Source organism: Epinephelus lanceolatus, chromosome 19 (assembly GCF_041903045.1).
Source record: "Epinephelus lanceolatus isolate andai-2023 chromosome 19, ASM4190304v1, whole genome shotgun sequence".
NCBI classification, from domain to species: domain Eukaryota; kingdom Metazoa; phylum Chordata; class Actinopteri; order Perciformes; family Serranidae; genus Epinephelus; species Epinephelus lanceolatus.
In genome coordinates, this window is record NC_135752.1 from 38,641,548 (window position 1) to 38,664,697 (window position 23,150).

The following is a 23,150-nucleotide window of genomic DNA, read 5'->3' on the forward strand; positions in this document are numbered from 1 at the left end:
CACACACACACACATACACACTTCCAGGCATTCAGGCATATAGAGCGAACAAGCAGCATCTGGACAGTTTCTCTGAAGGACTTCATACCCGGGGTTATTAATGACATTACTGAACAGAGAGATGTGTATGTATGCATGCAGAGCAGGCAGGAAGTCACATTGCCCGCGCACACGCACACACACTCAGACACACTCAGACACAATCTGCACGTCATTGACCTTAAACTCTCAGCATGCGTGGTCATGAATTTGGCATTTATCCGTCATTTGTCATTAACTATGCCTCCCTGTCTCTCTGTGGTTTCCTCTCCCGTTGGTCTCTCATTCCTCTGGTTTCTCCTCATCCATCCCTAAAAATTTGTCTTCTGTCTAACAGCTCTAGCATCACTGCCAAACTATTTGCTGATTTTTTCCCTTGCTAATCTGAAGCATGAAATGTTCCTGTGTGACTGAAAAGGTTTTTAAAATGAATAAACCATTTACAAACAGGCATTTCTACATGATTTTCAGCCTTGCTAGCAGCAGTCAGTCAGTCGGTCCACCACTTTATTCCACACTGAAATATCTTGACAACTAGCGCCACCATGAGGACAGCATTTGTGGGTCAGAGAGAAATGTCTCAATAATTATGTGATGGACTGCCATGAAGTCTGCTGCAGATATTAAAGTAACCAAGAGGATGAATTCTGCTCATGTTAATGATGCTCAGACTTTTCCTCTGATGCAACCAGTAACCGGTAGTAACAGAAGCCTTTTTTGATTTTGTCAGGTCTAAGGTCATAAAATCTGTGACTGGAGTCTGACTCGAGTTCAAGTCATGTCAACTCGGGCTCACTCCGAAGTCGTTGAAAACTGCTGGTAGGTCAGTGACTTCTGGTGTCAGACACAGACGAAAAAACCTTCCTTTTACGTCAGCATGATACACACCCAGTTGCTGCTATTGTTTAACGGCACCCAGCAGTGTCAGGGGGAACTGCAGCGAGACAGCAACAAAAGTTAAGGCAGCAAAAATCTGCAACTCATCCTCACTGTGACCTCGTCACATGTCCACGTTTGGTCATGGACTTTCCACTTTCCACGTCCACATATGACGTCCAAGGTATCCTGGGTGTGTTGGTCGTTGACGTTCTGGGACGCCGTGTCAACTTCAGCCTGTTACATGCATTGTCTGTTTCCAAAATACACTTCTGTTTTCACAGGAAATGTACACTTTGCATACAGTCTCTTTCAAAATAAAAGCACTACGTTGGTATAACACCACAAATTGACGTTTTCTTTTCGTCCAACAACTAACACATGGTTTGGGTTAGGAAAAATGAACAGGGTTTGGTTTTATAATCTTACTGGATGCAAACACTGGCTTCCCAGATGAAAGTGTTTGTTGTAGCCGTCCACCGCCCCTCCCAACCTACTCAAACTTTCACCGCCTTAACTTTCATTCTGTTCCATCGTGTTTCCCTGGTAAACTAAAACGGCGACTGGCCACATATCATGCCAACACTAAAGGACTGCTTTTTTCATCAATGTCTGACGCTGCAAGTCACTGCCCAAGTGCCAGATTTTGATGACTTCAGAGTGAGACGGAGTTGAAATCTGAGTAAATTGTGCAGGAGGGGTGGTGGGTCCACTGACTTTCACCCGGGAGGCCGATGTTCACTTCCTGTAAGACTGTAAAGCCAAACCCTGTTCTTTTTTTCTAAACCCAACCACTTGCATGTGTTGGCTAAACATAACCATGTGCGTTTGATGTTGGAGGAAGAGAAAGTCAATTTACAATGTTGTACTGAAGTAGTGCTTTTATTTTGAAAGAGACTGTATGTAAACATTAAATTTCCTGTGAAAACTGAAGTGTATTTTGGAGGTCCCAGAACGTCACCAACCAACACATGTCACATCTCAACATTGAGGCCTTGTCCACACGAGCACAGGTATGTTTAAAACCGAACTTTTTTGGCCTCCAGTTTTTAAAAAATCTGCGTCCATACGAGCGGTGTAATAAAAATACCTCCGTCCACACAACACCGCAACTTCCACTATCAAGCAATGTAATACACATGCCAAAGCAGTAGGTGGCGATATAACTCCTAACTGTAAGGCCTAAAGAGCAGCAGTATTTTGTTTAGGTCCATCCTCAAATCGTCTCGCGCACACACTGGATCGGTAATAACACAGCTGTTTTCTGTTTACGTCGCACACTGTGACGTCATACAATGGAGACGAGACAAAATAACTGCGGTTATCCTGTCCACACATGACTGCTGACACCGGACTTTTCCAAAAAGTTCACCCTGGACTCCGGTTACAAATAACTCCGGTTACAGGGGCCCAAAACTGCGGTTACGTGTGGATGAAAGGCCAAACCGGCAGCCCCTGAAAGTCCATGACCAAACATCGATATGTGATGAGGTTGGAGGGAGAATGTGTTGGTCCACACCTCTGCCGTGAAGCCATAGGCGTTTCTAGCCCATTTTTGGGGGTGCTGAAGCACCCCTAAATTGAATCCCAGCAATCCCCCCCCCGACTCGGGCTCTGAGTGTTCTATCTGCACAGAGCAATGCGCTGCCTTCCAGAGAGTGGGCGATATGCTGTAGTGGTGAAAGTACCTGGCTTAAACCAGGATATGTGGCACATTTCTTAACTTCTACCACTCAATACCAACACATTATTATCATTACCAGTCCTCATTTTTGCTGCATTTAATCGTAGGTCACTGTTTATGTTGTTAGGTAGGAGTTAGCTGACGTTTTTTCTAGCTAGGAAACGTTACAGGTGGTCAGTACCACTGTCCTCTGTTTGAATTGGAATGAGAGAAGCTAGCTGTTGTGTCATGTGCATGTGTTAATATTAAAGCCAAGGTGCTCACTATAGGGGGCTGGTTTACTCCAGAAACATACATACTGTTTATGTGTATGTTGAGGAGCTGCTGTATCAAAATGAGTTGTCTTCCATCAGAAATTAGGGTTACAATATGTTTCTTTTATGATTCCAATCCATTCCTCTTTTGCTGTGGCTCAGCATTTAAATAACCTTTATCAGATTTGATGGTTTAGTCACAGACTTTCCCAAAAAGTGTTGTGCTTTTCTTTCACAAATGTGGGAATGAAATTGAGTTAAAATATACAAAACAGTGAAATTTATCCTCTGACCCTAGAATTGCCCCTGTGTGAAGCCATAAAACTTTGCCCGACCCCTCTTTTCTGAGCCCGGTCTCACTCTGAAGTTGTCGAAATCCAGCACATGGGCAGTGACTTGAGGTTTCAGACACTGACAGCAAAAGCCATCCTGTCACGTCAACATGATACACGGCCAGTTGCTGTTCTAGTTTTATGGTGCTTGGTGGCATCAGGGGAAAATGCGGGGGGACAACAACAAAAGTTAAGGCAACGGAGGTCCAAGTAAGTTGTGCAGGAGGGGTGGTGGGTCCACCAACTTTCACCCCAGAGGCCGGTTTTAACTTCCTGTAAGACTGTAAAGCCAAACCCTGTTCTTTATTCCAAACCCAACCACATGCGTTTGTTGTTGGTTGTACTGACGTAGTGCTTTGATTTTGAAAGAGACTGTATCAAACTGTACATTTCCTGTGAAAACAGAAGTGTATTTTGAAAACAGACAATGCATGTAACAGGCTGAAGTTGGCACAGCGTCCCAGAACGTCAACAACCAACACACCCAGGGTACCTTGGACGTTATATTTCGACACTGAAAGTCTATGACCAAACAAACATCTATATGTGACGAGAGTGTGTTGGTCATGTGGCCGTAAAACTTTGCCCGACCCCTCTTTTCCAACTTTCCCCTTAGACGTGAACTGTGAGACAGAGCGAGGTCTAAGTGGTGTGTGTGTGTGTGTGTGTGTGTGTGTGTGTGTGTGTGTGTGTGTTGGGACTGGGCCTTCGTCTTGTTCCAGGACAGTGAAAAACCTCTTTGTTCCTTAAAAGCAGAGAAAATGACTTCTCCAGTCGTCACTTGTGAGATGAGGATGATTCATGAAGCCTGAAGCCTTCCTGACGTCCTGACGTCTCCTCTTGTTTGAACGTTGGTTCAGATTAAGCTGCCTGCTTGTTCTAACTTCATTCACCCTCATGCCGGCTCTGTTCCTCTCTATAATTACACACTCTTATCAGCTGTGCAGCGTTTGGGATTATGTTCTCACGGGCAGCCCTGTGGCCACCCTCTCCTCTGACCGCTGTACAAACATAGCTCCAGTTTTATCCCTGCAGCTCTTCTGCATCATTTGCAAATGTGACTCCATCACATCAGAGTCCGGCCTCGTCTCACTGTGCACTGTATCATGCTCAGGTTAATACTGACGGGCAGCGCCGAGGTACTGCTCCGCTCATACGCAGGTCTCTTCTTATGTAATTAATGTGTTTGCATAACCAGCGCTTAATTATGTTAATATGTGAGGAAAGAATCAGACATTAAACACCTCGAGCTAATAGCTGAAGTTTAATTAACAAACTGGTGGTGAAAACATCAACACAAACACACACACACATGATCTCATGACACAGGCTGTGTGTGTGTGTGTGTGTGTGTGTGTTTGTGTATTCTCATCTGATTCAGAGAGCTTTAAACATGCATGGAGCCCTTTGTGGTTATTTCAGGGTCATAATTTGGTTGTTTATATATAAATATATAGATCTATGTAGAGCCTCTATGAATAAAAATATAACAATTTAATTTAGCATTTATAAGAAGCCTATGTGAGCAAGCACACAATCAATTATAAGTACATTTTAAGTGTAAATATACAGTATTTATCAATATTCATAACTTCCCCTTAAAGACACAGCCTGTTTTATACCATAACAATTGTTTCCTATCATTTATTTTCTGTTTCTACAGCAGTCTTTACTTACAGATGTTTCACACGATGAGTTACAACTCTTAATTAATCAGCACTTAAATCTGCTGACAGCTACATTATTGTCTTATAAACCATTCAGACTAATAAATGTTTATATACTGCTTGTAAATGCTTGTTGATTAATCTTTTCATTATTTTCTTCACTGATTGATTTTTTAAATGTACTTTTTATTATTATTCTTATTGTTAAAGTGTTTCAGGGCAAAAGTGAAATATATGCAAAAAACACACAAAAACAAAAAAAATACAAACAATTTAAAGATCATGAAAACAAACAGGCAAGAAAATAAACCATAGGAAAAAAATAAAATTAAAATAAATTTTTTGACAAAAAATTGTCAGAAAGCAGTGAAAAGGTTTTATTTTTCTGCTTCCACATTTCAAAACCCAAAGATATTCAATATATATATATATATATATATGTGTGTGTGTATATATATATATATATATATATTTTAACTTGGAACAGAGTAGTTTTACACTGTGGTATTATTATTTTTACTTATTATCGCTTTACATGTCAATAATTAAAATGGGCAAGACATGAAAACAACTTTTAAAAGAACTGATAAAAACACTTAAGTGTATAAAAACTAAGGAAATAAAAGGCAGTCTAAATGAACTTAAAACTCATACTAAAAGTATGTTTTCAATACAAAAAAAAAAGAAGATCATAAAAACAAGTGAAAGCAAAAGCAAAAAAATAAATTAAAATAACAAATAAATTGTTTTACAAAAAAAAAGTCAGACAATGGTGAAAAATGTTTTATTTCCTAATCTAACAGCCCCAGACCCAAAGATACTTAAGATATACATACATATATTTTACTTGAAACACTATATTTTGACTCTGTGGTATTTTTATTTTGTGTGAAATACTTTTTTATTAGGGATGAGCGAGTACACCGTTATCTGTGTCTGTGTCTGTTCAACCTGAGACCTAAATTATCTGTATCTGTACTCGTTTATGTCAGAAGTGGGTGTGGTATAAATCCAAAGTGGGTGGGACTTAATCAGAAGTTGTTAGTCTATAGCTCCTTTCACACGGCCAGATTTTTGGCGAATGTTGGGCCGTTTTGCCAGAAAGCTGCGAGCGTTTAGACACACAGAGCCGGATTGGCAAGTTGATCTGAGGTGCCCAATTTTCCGCCTCATAGGGTAGACATATTGGTGGAACCCTTTTAGTTTAAACAAACCGAGGTGCCCTTCCACAACAGGAGGGGCTGTTGATGACGCCACACGTGCGAGCCACTGGCGGTGGATAAACAGGAAACAGCTGATGGCAGGAATTAGTGAGCAGCTAGTAGCAAGAGGGAAACACAAACCTGACAGACACTGTAAAGATGAGCAACTGGGGAGACAAGGAATTGCGCGCCCTCCTTGTCCTCGCAAACGAAGAGGCCATTAACCGTCAGATGACGGGGACGGTGAAGGACGGGCCGACTTATGAGAGAATCGCCGAAGGACTGACCAGCCGCAGCTTCCCTCCCACGTCACTGTTTACGTCACACACTGAGCTACACGTTTTGTTACTTGCTCACGCCCCCCATTGCCCCGAAAAAGGCACATTCTGTATAAACAAAAGTAGGTAGGCGGCATTTTGCTGCACTCCCTGATTTTGTTTTTATACTGCCAATGCTGAAAAAACACTGATTGGGCTTTCCTGCAAATTTGCACAATTCCTGTTTAAAAAGGGCTTAAGCATGAATTTTATAGGAATTGATCAGAAGTTGCAATATTTATTACCTAAGCGAAAAGTATTTATAGAACAGCCCCAGAACTGAGCTTCAGATTATTATTTCTTATTACAAGAGTAACAGATTAAACACAGCTACCAAAATGAGGATTTCCTTCATTGTGAATACAGATATTGGCACATTTTACTCGTGTGATATGCATACAGCAAGTGCATTACCTGCATCTTTTTAACTTGGGTTTTTATATGGTAAGCCTTTATTTTTTTGCAATATAGAGCTAAAAGTCACTCTCTGTAAATAAAAATATGCTGTTTTATTTATTTTGTCTCATAAAACACGTCACATTAGGACAAAGACAGAACACATTTAGGCAGCAGGACACAGGGTCCATGTGTTAGAGTAAAAAGTAAAAAACAATGATATAAAACAAACACAATAGGGAGGTAATAATTTTTATTTTAAGTTATTTTATTTTGTTAGACAGTCATGCATCACTTCCTGTTTGTTGGGCCTGAAGATACAGTGAAACTCTACCTGCTGTCACACCTGTGTCATCAACTCAACCTGACGTTCAGACACAGCGAAGGCCACGCTGAAGCCTGATGTGTAATTTTTAATTTGTCATTTGTTTAATTAACAACCCTCCAAGTCATGTTCTGCTTCATGAGCTGACACTCTGCTCAACAACAGCTTGTTTTGGCACATTTTCAGGGTTGAGTTAACATTCAGTTTTGTGCAGATCTCCTAGCAGGCGAGATGTTTGGCCAATTAAGCGTTCAATGTGGCGTGATGACAGAGAGGCACAGAGTGGCGGAGAGGCCACTGGCACATCATTAGACATTACAAAGAAGGGGCCACAAGAGGGCAACAGCAGGCCGGACACTGCTGCACACTGAGGGTGACTGACAGTGATTTAAATCTAACTGAACCTTTGGAGGACAGAAAATAATTCTCTGAGACACAACAACCACAGATCAATAAATCAAAGTGTCTCCACAGACGCTCATTTTAGTACCCTGACATGACGACGTCTCGTGTGAGCAGAACATGAGTGACATGAGTGACAGTAACAGCTTTGTTGCTCCACTGACCGCTCCAGTAAATGGCTTAAGGTTAACTCTTGGCTACGTTTTCTGAATAATAGAATTACATAATCATTATGGGCTCTAATTGCACGGTGCACGCAGGCCTATTGGATTTGTATTGTATTGTACATAATAAGTGCAGCTGTTTAGCTTCAGGGGAAATAAAGGACCAAAAATAGATCTATTAGAAAGTATTCCCATATGGTGCATGAATACAAGCTCTTTTGTGGCGCATGTGTACAGTCAGGGAGGCAGCAGAGGATTCATCAGACACGGAGAGGAGATGTGATGATTTAATTGGTGATTGTAGAAGATTAAAGTGTTGTAGAAGAATTCAGACCCTTAAGTAAAAGCACATGAATGTAGAAATGCTTCATAAAAGTCCTGCATTCAAGTCCTACTTAAATACATTATCAGCAAACTGTAGCTACTTCAAGTGCTGAAGTTAAAGCACTCAGCCTCCATTAATGATGTCTGACTTCATCAGAGTGTTTATACTGATGCATCAATGTAAGAGCAGCATGGTGCTGTTGTAGCTGCTCCAGGTGGAGCCATTATGATCTACTTTATATTCATTTAGCCTTCCAGTCTATTGGTACCAACAGAACCGTTTCGTTTCACTGTGACAACTTTGACCGTCACTTTAGTTTTTATATGACACATACTTTTAGTAATGACTTTAAAAATATAGATTAATTTGGAGCAGATTATGTGAAGGTCATATATTCGCTTTTTCGCTATTCACTTCCTGTGGGCTACAGCAACACTAAACCCCTGAGCTTGCCTGAGAAGGACTAAATGCACAAAGCTGCTATTTTTAAATATCCCATGGAGAGAGACTCTCACTGCAGCCTGTTCTATTTTGTTGTGAAAATGTGGGCGTGCAGCCTCGTTCTGTGGACGATAAACCAGGTGCAGACTTCCATCTGTGTCACCACTGATGAGGAAATACAGCGAGTGCTGGACGGAGCAGTGAGTGACAACAACCCCGCCCACATTTAAGAGGACTGTCTGAACACACCGAGGGTCTAGGTACCATGTCTGAAGGCTTACTGCTGGTTCCAGAGGGACTGGACTGAAAGGGTTTGGTGGAAACAGAGCTTTTGTGTAGATGAACTGTGGTGAACTTTCCTCTATTTAACTAGTGCCTAGATACCCTACGTCTCCCCCTGGCAAAATTCTGCCAGATGACTTAAATTACATCATCCGGTGGAGTTTCACCGGATAAAACTCCACTCCACAGTCCACTTCAAAACTGTTTTGAACTGGACTGGAGTGTGGAACAAGAGACTGGAAGATGTGCAGTCGGTGTGCCTAAAGTCTGCACGGTCACAAAATATGGGCTGGATTAGCAGGATCCATTACAGACCATCGCAGACATGGTTGGATGACGACATTTAAGTCGCAGACACATGGATGCGGAAACTGAATTGGCCTTGAAGAGTGAAAGGTTTGGGAAGTGGATGTGTCAGTCAGACACAGGACTTCCCCCCAGGAGACCAGTGTTCATGTCCTGTATGAAACCAAGTGACCTTTGCATTATTGTCAGGTACGTTGCCACCTTAAATTAAGTCCATAGCTTAATGTTAAGTACATCATGTGACAAGGTCCAATCATGATTTTTTTTTCCTAAACCTAATTTACATAACTTTACTTTCCCAAACCAAACCTATGTATTTTATCAAACCTAACTTACTTACTTTTGCGTTCCTAAACCTAACCTACGTAAATTAACATTAGGTTTGTAATGTGATGAAGCCCAACCATAATTCTTTTGCTAGAACCTAACCTACATATCTTTACTTTCTTACACTTAATTTACCTTAGTTACGTAACTTCCCTGAACCTAACTTACGAATCTTTACTTCATCAACCCTAACCCACTTATCTTTACTTTCCTCAACCTAACCTACGTAACTTTACTTTCTGAGACTTAACCCACGTAATTTTACTTTTCCAAATGTAACGTACATAACTTTACTTACCTAAACCTAATCTATGTAATTTTACTTTCCTCAACCTAACCTACGAACTTTACTTTCTGAGACTTAACCCACGTAATTTTACTTTTCCAAATGTAACGTACATAACTTTACTTACCTAAACCTAACCTACGAACTTTACTTTCTGAGACTTAACCCACGTAATTTTACTTTTCCAAATGTAACGTACATAACTTTACTTACCTAAACCTAATCTATGTAACTTTACTTTCCTCAACCTAACCTTCGAACTTTACTTTCTGAGACTTAACCAACGTAATTTTACTTTTCCAAATGTAACGTACATAACTTTACTTACCTAAACCTAACCTACGAACTTTACTTTCTGAGACTTAACCCACGTAATTTTACTTTTCCAAATGTAACGTACATAACTTTACTTACCTAAACCTAATCTATGTAACTTTACTTTCCTCAACCTAACCTTCAAACTTTACTTTCTGAGACTTAACCAACGTAATTTTACTTTTCCAAATGTAACGTACATAACTTTACTTACCTAAACCTAACCTACGAACTTTACTTTCTGAGACTTAACCCACGTAACTTTACTTTTCCAAATCTAACGTACGTAACTTTACTTTCCTACACCTAACTGATGTAACTTTACTTTACCAAACCCAACACACCTATTTTTACGTTACCAAACCCAACCTACGTAGCTTTACATTAGGTACATAACATTGTGAAGCCCAACCATGATTCTTTACCTAAACCTAACCTAACCAGTAAAGGTGCTAATTCATGGGGCGCTTATTTGTTAGGTATTGTACGAACTGTTGTATGAGGATATGTTGTCCACAGACATTTGAAACACATTACAAGGGACTCAACTAATGTTACCTTAACCTAACGTAAACACAGACTAGCATGTCACTTGCCAAAATGCTTGGGAACTACAAGTTTAATCTTTTTTAATTCATTGTGCTTCACAAGCTCATCAGATGTTTTTATTGTAATATCTTCATTTAAAAAACTAACTAATAACCGCTGTCAGAATTAGTACAGAATTATTGTGCTATGAAATTTAGCAGAGTTGTGGAATAAAATAGGATAAAAAAGTATATACGCAAATACAGCATTTGAACAAATGTACTTTGTTGTAGTAGTAGCCTAATTGTAGTTGCAGAGTGCAGCAGACGGAGTGCGTGATATTTAAGCTGTAACCTGTTTCCCCCTCTCATAGTTCACTTTAACGACAGTAGTGGCATCACCATTTTGTCTTGTGCTGATGAGATGAGAGTCGACAGATTTAGTTAAACAGCAAAAGAGAGAGAGAGAAAGGAGGAGAGAGGCAGAGAGGGGGAGGGAGGCGGAGCGAGGCTCAGGCTCCAGTGTGTGATGAGGAGGCTGCCAGTGAGGAGGAGAGTACCGGAGAGGATGCTGGATGTTGAGACGGAGCTGCTGGCGGTAGATTTTCAGTCACACTAACCTGAAGCAGCTGAGACCTGACAGAGAGATAAAAAACAACAGCACATCTGTGTGAGAGCGTCAGGTAAGACCAGACAGTTATTAAATAATTAAATCTTCTTCAAAAGGTTCATTGATACTGTTTTTATGATGGAAAATATCCTTTTAGTTTGAACTTTTTAAAATTTTGTTTGGTTCTCAGCAGCATAAACAGCCTGCACATTTGAATTAGTCAGTGGATCAGTCACAGTAAAATGTCATTACATCAGCAATACTTCTCCAATGACTGTCAATAAATTAAACATTAAAAATCAGCTTAATTTAAGGGAGAATTTCTGATATTTCCCCCAAAGTCCTTCTGTATACCGTCATATAATAAAAACCATTTAATTATTTAAATGTAAAAATAATTTTAACATGATTTTGACTGCAAAAAGATATTTTTTGTATATTTTTATGTTTAAATATTTATGATATATGCATTTTATTTTCTCAAAATTCCATATTCACAGATAGCTGACGTCATGTGAGTGACATGCTATGATGCAGAATTCCTGTAGCCTACCTAAGAAAGATTTATACCTTATGATTATAATGAATTTTTGATGGTGATACAGATATCAGTCGGCTATTTGTAATATTTTAAAAAGTCTGATAATATTACACTGGCACATATTTGTGTTTTCTTTTATTTATATTTATCTGATTTTCATAGACATCAAGCAACAATGACATTTACAACGACAACAAAATACATAAAGCACATCTAAATAGTTGTCATATTCTGAATGTGCATTACTACAGTTATAGATTATGTGTATGTTAAGTATATGTTTGAGAATTAATCTTTTGGTTATCTTCAGTGGCATAATATCTGTTTTTAACACACACACATCATGTAAGCAAACATTTTGATAAAGAAGTAATACATTTGGTGGTCGAATTATGATACTTTGGACAGAGCCAGGCTGTTTCCCACTTTTTACAGTCTCTATGAGCTAAGAGCACTCGGCTTCCATGCAGAAGGTCCAGGGTTCGGATCCTGCTGGGGTCGACGTCAGCAAAGGCATGCAGCCACAAGAGGTTCCCACTGCTGAATCAAACGGGAACAGATTAATCTGAGCCATGTCCTCAACGGGGGCGCGTCGGGAGGTTCCGGACGTAAAAGCGGATTCATGCTAAGCTAAGATGTAGCTACATATTTAGCGTACAGACGTGCAAGTGGTGTCATTTTTTATCTTCAAAAACAGCAAATTAAACATATAGTCCTGCACATAATGCCCTCTAAAACCACAACTTGTCATTTTTACACTTTGTTTTTTGTGTGAATTAAGCCAAGATGTTAATAAGGGAACTTTAGAGGTGCTAGTAGTCGGATTTTGTTACCTTTGGTCAGAGCCAGACTAGTTGTTTCCCAGAACACCTCTAACAGGAGGCGCCCAGGAGGATCCTGATCAGATGTTGAACCACCTCAACTGACCCCTTTCAACATGAAGGAGCAGCGGCTCTACTCCGAGCTCCCTCCAGATGTCTGACTCCTCCCCCTATCTCTAAGGCTGAGCCCAGACACGTCACATTTTGGCCGCTTGTATCTGTGATCTCATTCTTTCAGTCACTACCCAGAGCTCATGACCATAGGTGAGGGTTAGAACGTAGATGGACTATTAAAACAAAAGCTTCACCTTCTGGCTCAGCTCCCTCTTCACCACAAGGGTCTGTCGCAGTGCTGATGCCACCCCAAACCACTGATCCGTCTCACGTTTCATTCTAGCCTAACTCATGAACAAGACCCCAAAATACTTGAACTCCCTCGCTTGAGGTAGTAACTGTCTCCCAACCTGGAGAGAAGAACTGTTTCTTTATAAAATGACTGTTGAATAGTGGAAAATAAAAGTGTGAGTCTCACACCAAAGTTGTCAAAATCCGACACTTGGGCAGTGACTTCCGGCATCAGGTACTGACGAAAAAGCCGTCCTTTAACGCCGGCATGATACGCAGCCGGTTGCCGTCATACTTAACAGTGCTCGGTGGCGTCGGGGGGAAACGCGATGGGACAAGGACGAAAGTTAGGGCGACAAAAGTCCGAGTAGGGTGGGTAGAAGGGTGGTGGATGGGTCCAACAAATAACGACTGTCGTAGGGCTTTTATTTTGAAGGAGATTGTATGTAACTGGTAATTCTCCTGTGGAAACAGAAGTGTATTTTGAAAGAAGACAATGCATGTAACAGGCTGAAGTTGACACAGTGTCCCAGAACATCAACAACCAACACACCCAGGGTACCTTGGACGTCATATGTGGACATGGAAAGTCCGTGATGAGGTCGCAGTGAGAATGTGTTGGCACAGAGGAGAAATCTTTACGTTATAGACTCTGGTCAGCTCCGGAGACACTGTCAGCACAGTGAGATTTTGTTTATAGGCTACAGCACCTTTTAAACAAGTTACAAAGTGCTTCACAGGGTACAGATGCAGAAAAATAAAATAGCTACACAGAAAGGACTCATACGAATACAGAGGACGAGATTTGGGAAGTTCTGGAAGCAGTTTAGACTCAGCTGATGTCACAGAGGAGGTGGAGACACATCCAGAGGAACTAAAGCACCATCACCTTTGGATATGCAGAGGGAGCTGGGTATGAATAAAAGACCTTGGTTGGATGATCTGAGTGGCCTAGAGGTGGTGTAAGCATGCAAGAAGACCATGTCGAGCTGTGCATGAGATAAGCAGTATCTTGAAGTCTATTCTGTACTTTACAGGGAGCCAGTGAAAGGAGTGGAGGAGCGTGCAGCCTGCTGGCTAACATGTAGTGGCAGCAGTGAAGTCAAAGCTGAGAGGGAAAGAGAAGACGAAGCAAATGAAGCTCAGTGTGTGTGCGTGAAATCGATTTGCAATGCTGTAACACTCACTTTTTATTTGGTCTATCATCCTCAGCCACAGTCGGTTTTATTGAGCCCCCTCTTCTTTCCCATGCTCCCTGTAATCCCTGCTGAATGCTCCTTTTGACCCCCAATCAGCTGTATTGACTGTATTGTGTGTGAGGTGGGTGGTGGTGGATTATACAGGCTGCTGAGTGCTCAGGTGCTGACTGATGTGGCTAATGTGCTTGAGCAGAGACGGTTCACGCCGACTCAACACCCCCTGCCTGCTGAACTCAGGGGAAATATTTCTTACTGAGGTTTTTTTTTTCCTCGTGTCTGTGCTTTTTGAGATGTTGGCATTCAAGACTTAATTGTCTTTAGTGCTGCTTTCTGGAGCAAAACAGCTCAGCGGCAAAATAAGTGCTGTCAGTATGAGGCTAATTAGACGTCGTCTGTTTAAGATAATGAAAGTTTAATGTAAATCAGTCTGTTAGAGGGCCAGTTCACCCAAAATACAAAAACATATTTATTCCTAGGACACCCCGGCATCCTGGGAATTATTAAAGGGATGATTTACATTCAGTGCAAAACAATCATTGGTGAGAGCAAGATGGAAAGTTAAAGTCTCAAGGCAAATGAGTCGAACGCAACTGGACTTAGTTTTGTCTTAGAAGACATTTCACCTCTTATCCAAGAGGCTTCATCAGTTGATGCTTGTCTGACTAGGCTGGAAAAACCCAGGTATTTAACCTCTGGAGGTCTTCACAAGGCCAATGATGCCATTGGTTCGTTAGTGCTCCAAAGGTGTGTCAACGACGGTAGTTGAAACTCCTGCTCTACCGGTGGTCGTTGGAGTCGTTAGAGTCACATGAGGCCATTTGTGAACGACCATTGTTTTTAGAGGTTAAGCTGTTAAATCTCCTGCACAAGGATGAAAGGACAGCATTATAGGTGGGGGATAGGTGGTGTCGCAGACCTCCTCCTCTGTTGAGAGATGGCTTTTCCAATTTCACATATAGGCTTCTTTTACACCTCTTTCAAACCATCTGTCTTCCCTGTCCAAAATGTGCACGTTGCTGTCTTCAAAAGAGTGTGCTTTCTCCTTGAGGTGTAGATAGACAGCTGAGTCTTGCCCTGTCGAGTTAGCCCTTCTGTGTTGGGCCTAGTGGTTGTTTTGTTTCACCAATGAAAGTAAAAGTATGGAGGTGGGGTGGAGAATGGATCAAATCTGATGCTCATGTCCTGTGAAGATTTGCACTCAATGGATGACTTTTTTTCTCATATCTACGTTTTTTTCCTGCCTTTTACCAATTGTTTCAATCACTCAGCCGTAACCATACCTGAATCATCACCTCATTCAGTTTAAATCTGACACCAAGTAATATACGGTGACTGACAAAAGCAAACCAATGTTCTGTTGACGAACGCTATGATGAAAACTTTTCATCAACGACTTTCTTTCCACGACAAAAACGAGACAATGACGAGCTACAAATAGATCTTGATAATAAAAACTGAGACAAAATTTATGCTTAATTTTTGTTGACGAGACAAATGAGACGAGACGTGACACTGAAAGCTGAGAACGGCTGTGCTTGAAATATTCTTCAAAAGCCGCATGAGCAACAGGCTGGTAACTCCAGTAAATGGTCTGCACCAGGATGTTTCAATTAGTGCGAGTTGTGAGCTGTAATTCAGCAGTAAATAATCAGCTGTGTGTGTCTGACTGTGGATGGTGGAGCTGCTGAATGGATGCAGCGGTGGCTGTTAGCAGTTAGCGGATAGCTCCGCTTGTTAGCTGCTGAATGGCTGATCATCATTATCCCCAGTGGTGGAATGTAACTAAATAGATTTACTCAAGTGCAGTACTTAAGCACATATTCAAGGTACTTATACTTTACTTGAGTATTTTCATTTCATGCTGGTTTATAGTTGTACTCATCACCACATCTCAGAGGTAAATATTGTACTTTATACTGCACTACATTTGTCTGACAGCTTTAGTTCCTTCCTCTCCAGTAAAAAACACCTATATCCAGATGTGCTGATGTTGAATGTTTGTGATAAGCTGAAGGATGAAGTGTTTCTTTATGTGCTGAGAAAATTCTCCTTCTTCTTAAGCTAAATAAACTCTTTAAAAACCTTCTTGGATCAGGTGGAAAATGCATCGTCACCAAGCTGAAAACAGGCTGTTTTTATGACATCATGAAAACTTGACTTTTTGATTTTCGTAGTACTCACAGGACAGCCACGCTACAAACATGATGATCTTACAGAATATGATGCATTGCTGTGGATTAAACTACCCAACAGTATATAGAGGAGTTCAAATGAGAACAACCTTAAATATCTACAGCAGTAAAATGACACATTAATGCAGCAGGAATATTCAGATAGAAAAGGAAAACACTGACATAATCACTACTTTTAATAAATCCTGCTGATAATACCTAAGTGAAGGATCTGAATACTTCTTCACCACCGACTAAACAAGCAAAAAATGCACATACCTAATGTTTAAGGTAATAAAAGTCAGTGGTTTATGTTATCGATAGGTTTCACATGGGCACGTGTCCAGCCTAAGTGGGTGAAATTGCCTCCTCCATCATAAACGGTGTCAGGGTCGGGGTCAAGTCCTTCGGACCTAATCCATCACAGCTATCAATTGAAATTCATGAATTTCCCATTTTCCCATTACTTCCAGTGAGGACATGTTCCACATGAGCTCATTCACTGGAGCGTTTAACAATTTGGACGGTTGAAATGTCCAGTAATTGACTTTCCTCCTCCTCAGATCTGCAGCTGAGGCATTATTGTTAGCGCTCAGGAATTCTCTCAGCAGCACAGCAGGAGCAGCAGATGTGCTGCTCAAACCCACCGTGGGCCCGAGCGTTTGATTAGCTGTACATCACGAGAGCACTTGGAACTGTTCACAGCCAGGAAGGATGGGCGGGGGCAGATGTGTATTTATACACAAGCGTGTCACAGGAACACAGCTGTAAACAGAAAACCACTATGGCTTCTTTATATGCTGCTATGTGTGAACGTCTCCTCTCAGTGACCCCGATACTCTGTCAGAGCCTTCAGGGCAAATATGTCCGACACACAACCACACCACTGGTGATTCTCGTTTGTCTTATGTGACCGCCATAGACGCACTGTTTGAACCAATTTAAGAAAACAAAATAATATTGTAAGGGCCTTGATACAAAGATGTCAGATACCAGAAACTGTTTCGAAATTGAATATTAAAATGAGTGTGAAGGCAGCATCGGAGCAGTTCTTGCCTAGTGTTGGAGATATCGGCCGTAGAGATGTCTGGCTTCTCTCCAATATAGCAGAACAAGATGGCGCTCGGCTTGTGGTGTTCAAAGCGCCAAAAAAATACATTAAATTACATTTTTTCCCCAGAAATCCTGACCCAGTTACTCGCCTTCTTGTGAGCAGTTTCATGCAGGAACCATTTTCTTTCTACCGAACTACACCCGCCAACCGCATCACCGCGCAGTCACAAAACACACCTTGTAATCTGTCATGTCAATAAGGGAATATCTGCAGAATACTGAATCTGTTTTGGAGGCTCATGGTGCAAAGTTATTTTATCCCTACTTGTCATTAGGGCTGCAACGAACGATTATTTTCATTCTCAACTAATCTGTTGATTATTTCTTCGATTAGTCGACTAATCATTTCATCGAAAAATGTGTTAAAATGTTGAAAAATGTCGGTCTGTCTCTCCCAAACCCCAAAATTATGTCATCTAATGTCTTGTTTCGTACTCACGCCAAAGGGTTATAGTTCACCGTCACTGTAGTCGACTAATCGCTGCAGCCCTACTTGTCATATTTTGACACCTGGGCAGACTTTTACTTTTATCTTGACACCGAAGGGGTTGGCAGCAAGTCATGTGAGTTGACTCACTTCACCCTTTAGCCCAAGCGGTATATTTTGACGCCCTGAAAGAGAGACCAGGCTGCAGTGGAGCTAGGGGCCGTACTCATGCTGCGTCGAAAATATTAGGTCGAGTGCTGGGTGCTACTTTTGTGACTTTTTTGAGCCAGCTTTTAAGAGCACAGCGGCAGGTTGTGTCTGAGGTTGCTAAGCAACCTTAAAAAATACTGTGTCGTAGCCTATTTACCTGAAACCCTGAGTGCAGAGCTGATCTTCCTCCAGGGAAAAAGCCCTGATAAATGGGCGCTCAGGAATGCGGTGTCGCTCTGGCGTTTGGCATCAGACACCAACACACCAGGGCACTCTTTGCTGTGGTATGATACCCACCGAAGAGTGGCTATATATGACACTGCCAGTAACTATCAGAGTATAAGAAGAAGAAAGTCCCCCAGACACCCCCCCCAGTGTAGCATGCTACAGTCGTAACAAATATCACATGACGTAAGGCACATGATGTGACATTATGTTGGTAAGAACCGTACTTTAAGCTTAACCACAGTGTTTGTTTTTTTGTTCAGCCTAACCACCGACCTTTGTTGCCTAAACTTAAGGAAATAAAAGAACAAAGTGTTTTATGTATGTATAGGGTTGGGACTCGTTAGGATTTTAAGGATTCCGATTCCTTACCGATTCCTTCTTAACGGTCCGATTCCTACATTATATTCATTATACTTGCTCTACTTAAACAAGTATATAATAAACACAAATGCAATCATACAAATACAAAAACTTTATTCTAACTGTTGCACAGTACAATTAGATGAAAATACACATTTGTGTGTGGTGTGTATTTCAGATTTAGAGCTTATATCATCTCCCTGAGAATATATAACAACAACAAGTGACTGTCTGATTTCTACAGTAACACTATTGACTCAAATTAACCACAGCAATGTAATAAAAAATACTTATTATGCATTCATGCTTGGGCACTGTTATTTACGTGACAACACCTGAACACAACACACACACACACACACATTGACTGTTTGTTTCACCCCTCGCTGGAAGCGTCAGACCTCCCGGCCGCCCGCTCCCGTCTCAAACACGGAGGTCTCCCTCTCCGCTGAGCACCCACAGTGCACGCCTGGTCTGTTAAATAGCCTGTAACCATGACAACTGTGTGACACAAACTCAGTGCTTTGGTAATTAAATAATGTCGGGCTCGGTCGGGTTCCGACAGAAATATGCGGCCCGTGCTGCACTCTAATGGAAACGCACGTGACAGGTTTTTTTTTTTTTTACAATCTAGGAACCCTTACTCCAAATATGATGGAACCGGTTCCGGAACCGGAACTTTGGACCCGGTTCCAAAAAAGAACCAGATCCGGATCCCAACCCTATGTACGTAGTAAGTTTATTTTGAAAGAGACTGTATGCATGTAACAAGTGTCAGCTGAGACATTCGTCAATGTCCAAAACCGACGCAGGAGGATACACAGTTCATCATATTTTGATGTTTAGGTCCACTGACAAAGCGAGTTGGGATCAGAACATGTTAGCGTCTTCCGAACAAAAGACAACCACACCACTTTGCTTCAGGCGCCACTGTTTGTGCACAGGTTTGTAAGCAACTCCTCCTTGATAACATGACGCAGGTTGACGCTGGTTACCATCATGTGGTCTGTCGTGTCTCTTGGCCAAGTCACGACAAGAACAATTGCTGATCTGACACCACGACCATTTTAACAGGCAGAAATATTGTGCAGTCTGAACCTGACGTGACACACTTTATATTGTTTCTCGGAGCAGTGAATGTCACTGACGTGGACGTGATGATGTTCAGACTCTGTTTAGACTCAGCACTGAATGTTGACAGATGAGCGTGTCATACGTGATGACTCCTCTCACAGGACATGGTGCTGGTCCATCTCTGACCTTGTTTCTCCTCATTATTCTGTCTTCAGACGAACACACTCACCCAACCCACTCACACACACACACACACACACACACACACACACATAGGGAGAGACAGATACAGTAGACAGACAGACAGACAGACAGACAGACTATTCGCCCGAGGTTTGTGTTCTGTTTAGTGGCTTAGTGCTGCCTCTGGTGTATAAACACACGCAAAGACACACACAGAATTTGTGATTTCCACTCACCATATGGGTGTTTGCTCTCGTACTGAACTTGTCGTGCAGAGCGCTCCTGTCATCCACACACACACACACACACACGCACGCACACATGCACACACACATGCAGATGGCCACAAGCTGCTAATTATAACCGCCATTACATTCATTTGTCTTTTTTATAATTATATACTCAGGGTTTAAAGAAACGATCAGTGAAATCCTAACAGATTTCTTCAAAATTGTCTTTTGGGAGAGAGATGACAGGAAATGAGAAGGAGAGTGATGGATGGGGGGATTACATGCTACAAAGGTCCCCGGCTGGATTTCAGTTCATCAGCTTTAAGCCAGAGGCCACCAGGGAGCCTCAAATCCACATGGATCCAAAGAGCCACGCTAACAGCTCTGTGAGGCCGTACGGCACAGTCATGCTTTGAGCTCAGTACATAAAGTCAGCAGGCTCACAATGACGATACTCACATGTTGATGTGTAGCAGGGACGCTGTTAACATCGTCCATCATCTCATTTAGCATCATCAGATGGAGAGAAATGGAAATAAGTTTTGCAGGAATTTGGTCACATACTAAAGGATGGGACACATTTACACTAAAAGCAAGAGGCTCATTAAAGTGTGACCAAAATCTTATGGCAATACATTCAAAAAGCTGTTGAGATATTTCACTCTGTTCCACAAATCTCAACCTCATGGTGGTGCAAGAGAAAAGTCAGAGGATCTCCAAAATCATTAGGAGTCATCCTCTGGGAGCCGTGAATGTCTCCAGTAGTGTTGTTCAGTTCAGTAGTTGTTCAGTCTGGACCAAAGTGGTGGGCCGAGTCAGTGAGACTGTATGTAGGCACCAACCCAATGCCCGAAATAAGTGTTGGCATCGTATGTTAGTAGTAGTAGATTTGTGCACAGAAGCCACTTGGTTAGGGTTAGAAAAGCATCATGAGTTGGCTTAAAATACCCGGTTTGGTCGTCACAAACAAGGCTGGAAATGTCCCGAAATTTTGTTAAAAAATACCTACTTTTGATGCTACAAACACAGCTGGAAATCTTGTGTTGCTACAGTACAAACATGGCTGGAAATGTCCTGAACTCTCACTAAAAAAATACCCAGATTTGTTGCTAATATGGCTGTAAATATCTTGGAATCTGGTTAAAAAGATATCTGCTTTTGTTGCTACAAACACAGCTGGAAATGTCCCCATCTCTCATTAAAAAATACCCTCTTGTGACACTACACACACGGCTGGAACTGTCTTGAACTCTACTCTTGAAATACTCACTTTTGTTGCTACAAACATGGCTGGAAATTTCCCAACGTCTTCTTAAAAAATACCCTCTTGAGTTGCCACAAACGTGAGTGGATATGTCTCGAACGCTTGTTAAAAAATACTCGCTTTTGTCTCTACAAACAAAGCTGGAAATCTCCCAACATCTTGTTAGAAATGTCCCTCTTGTGCTGCTATGAACAAAGCAGGAAATTTCCCAAACTCTTTTTAAAAACTGACCACTTTTGTCACTAAAAGCTGGAATTTAAATAACCTGAACTCCAGCTAAAATAAACCAGAATTTGTCGCTGAATACACTGTACGCTGTAAATATCCCTCTCTTTGAAAATTACCCCCATTTGTTGCTACAAACACGGCTGGAAATGTCCTGAAAGCTCCTTAAAAAATACCTGCTTTTGTTGCTACAAACATGGCTGGAAATGTCCCAAACTCATGTAAAAAATATCAGCATTTGTCGCTACACACACAGTTGGGAATGTCCCAAACTCTTGTTAAAAAATACCCACTTTTGTCGCTACAAACATGGCTGGAAATGTCCTGTTTTCTTGTTAAAAAAAAACACCTGCTTTTGTCGATAGAAAAGCTGGAAATGTTCTGAACTCACTTTAAAAATATACCCACTTTTGTCTTCAGAAACACAACTAGAAAATTTTGTTAAAAAACACCTACAGTACAGGCCAAAAGTTTGGACACACCTTCTCATTCAATGCGTTTTCTTTATTTTCATGACTATTTACATTGTAGATTCTCACTGAAGGCATCAAAACTATGAATGAACACATGTGGAGTTATGTACTTAACAAAAAAAGGTGAAATAACTGAAAACATGTTTTATATTCTAGTTTCTTCAAAATAGCCACCCTTTGCTCTGATTACTGCTTTGCACACTCTTGGCATTCTCTCCATGAGCTTCAAGAGGTAGTCACCTGAAATGGTTTTCCAACAGTCTTGAAGGAGTTCCCAGAGGTGTTTAGCATTTGTTGGCCCCTTTGCCTTCACTCTGCGGTCCAGCTCACCCCAAACCATCTCGATTGGGTTCAGGTCCGGTGACTGTGGAGGCCAGGTCATCTGCCGCAGCACTCCATCACTCTCCTTCTTGGTCAAATAGCCCTTACACAGCCTGGAGGTGTGTTTGGGGTCATTGTCCAGTTGAAAAATAAATGATCGTCCAACTAAACGCAAACCGGATGGGATGGCATGTCGCTGCAGGATGCTGTGGTAGCCATGCTGGTTCAGTGTGCCTTCAATTTTGAATAAATCCCCAACAGTGTCACCAGCAAAACACCCCCACACCATCACACCTCCTCCTCCATGCTTCACAGTGGGAACCAGGCATGTGGAATCCATCCGTTCACCTTTTCTGCGTCTCACAAAGACACGGCGGTTGGAACCAAAGATCTCAAATTTGGACTCATCAGACCAAAGCACAGATTTCCACTGGTCTAATGTCAATTCCTTGTGTTTCTTGGCCCAAACAAATCTCTTCTGCTTGTTGCCTCTCCTTAGCAGTGGTTTCCTAGCAGCTATTTGACCATGAAGGCCTGATTGGCGCAGTCTCCTCTTAACAGTTGTTCTAGAGATGGGTCTGCTGCTAGAACTCTGTGTGGCATTCATCTGGTCTCTGATCTGAGCTGCTGTTAACTTGCCATTTCTGAGGCTGGTGACTCGGATGAACTTATCCTCAGAAGCAGAGGTGACTCTTGGTCTTCCTTTCCTGGGTCGGTCCTCATGTGTGCCAGTTTCGTTGTAGCGCTTGATGGTTTTTGCGACTCCACTTGGGGACACATTTAAAGTTTTTGCAATTTTCCGGACTGACTGACCTTCATTTCTTAAAGTAATGATGGCCACTCGTTTTTCTTTAGTTAGCTGATTGGTTCTTGCCATAATATGAATTT

At 41.5% G+C, this 23,150-nt stretch overlaps 1 protein-coding gene across 1 annotated transcript in view; it reads left to right on the forward strand.

The window, feature by feature from the left end:
- Positions 1 to 11,010: 11,010 nt before the first annotated feature.
- Positions 11,011 to 23,150, forward strand: part of rph3aa (rabphilin 3A homolog (mouse), a) — a 53,677-nt gene continuing 41,537 nt past the window's right edge. The window contains exon 1 of the mRNA XM_033647768.2: positions 11,011 to 11,150. The gene's annotated coding sequence lies outside the window, so the exon portion shown is untranslated. The remainder of the gene's footprint in view (positions 11,151 to 23,150) is intronic.